The following is a 1770-nucleotide window of genomic DNA, read 5'->3' as shown; positions in this document are numbered from 1 at the left end:
TTACGAGATTGTGATTCCTCTGAAATAGTGACAAGGATAAGTATTTTTTTAAAAATATTGTTTTCCCTGCAGTACCTTGCAATGCACACAAGATGTCACTATTCTCTAGTAGAAACAATGGAGAAGCAGCAAAAACGTTCAGCATCCCTAACATGGAAAATTGACAGTGTATATATCCCAATTCATACATAAGTTAAGTGTGTTGATTATTTCTGCGCACACTTGAAATGCATTTGGTTAGCACTCAACACACAAATGTACAAGACTGTATTACCTGTCAACCTGTCAGTAATCTATACAGATATAGCGATTTTAGATTAAGTTGTTCTACGCAGAACTTGCATCTACACATTTGTGGATGACGGTTCCACTTGGCAAGCATCTATGAAACATTTGTAGGGGAATTCTGCCTGGGACTAAACAAAGCCGAGTAGGTCATGTTCATCAAGCTGGAATTGGCAAATGGCAGGGAAAAGACAATGCTTAGAAAAGACTTTGGGCAGGCAGAGAACCCTACAGAGTTACATTCAATTGCAAAGCAGAACGTTTTCAAAAAGTTGATATTTGGGTGTGGGAAATATTACACATGTTCTCAAATGTATCTGGACCCATCAGCTCATAAAACAAAACATAATACAGCAGATCCAATAAATTTTGCTTTCCCACACGTGTTACTAGCTCCATAATTCTTATTACATGCAGAGGTAGTTTTATCTGAGTCTGTACAGATGTTTAAACAGCAACTGGATGAATAACAGATATAGGAAAGGCTGAACTTGATGGACGCATGTCTTTTTTCAGCCTATGTAACTATGTTACTATGAAACAACACAGGCAGTTTTAAGAAGGCTTTACAGTTTCTATGGCAACAACTATCCGCCAATATTTAGGTCTCATTATAATTAAGGATCCCTTGAAAAATTAAGCATTTGACATGATTCAACAGTTTATACTGAGTGAGATTTGGTCATTTGACAGTATGAGATATCACTGATGCTGCATTTAAAGGTGTTAAATCTAGCATACAGCACAGGATTTCCAAAAAAGTGTTTTTTCACTCCTACCCAATCCCCGAATGAAGCCTGACCAGATCTTTGGTGGGATAGGGGTGTCAAGTGCTAAGAGAAAAATACATAATGTAAATATTCATAAAATCATTAAATAAATTGGTTGTCCACACACAAAGATGTTGCAGGCATAAAAACTGGCAATTTATAAGTGCTTCAAGGTTAAAAAGTAAGGAATGCAACATTTGCACCAAAAAGAAAAGCCACACAACTTTACGAGAAAAAGTGACACAATGTATAAATATTTGTTGGGCTGCTACATCACTTCCACCACAGTATCTATAAAGGCGGCTGGTTCTGTTTAAACATATTTGGATGCATGCACAATTTTAGGCATTGTGCCGATCATGGTATTGGCCCGATTATGGGCCGCACCCTTATAGTTTGGTGCTAACTTAAAGAAAAAATTATTATTAAAGAAAAAATACACATTAGTGGAATGGTTAAACAGTATTTACCTAATAAATAGGAATACATGTATTGTAACATTTTTGGTATCTATTATGCAGCATAGTGAGACTCCCTGGTTTCTAGTGGGGTCAGCCGATGGACATCTGCGCAATGCAAATAGACAACCTCTGCTGCTGGCTGCCACTTCCACTGGGGCTTCTATGATGGAGTGCCGGAAGGTCATGTCATGCCGGCGCTCTCTCATAGAAGCCCTGGCGGAAGTGTCGGCAGAGGAGGTTGTCTATGCACATAG

The sequence above is a fragment of the Sceloporus occidentalis genome, unplaced genomic scaffold (genome assembly GCF_023333645.1).
Source record: "Sceloporus occidentalis isolate IW3139 unplaced genomic scaffold, rSceOcc1.0.p SCAF_204, whole genome shotgun sequence".
Taxonomy (NCBI): domain Eukaryota; kingdom Metazoa; phylum Chordata; class Lepidosauria; order Squamata; family Phrynosomatidae; genus Sceloporus; species Sceloporus occidentalis.
This window is presented reverse-complemented; position numbering follows the sequence as displayed.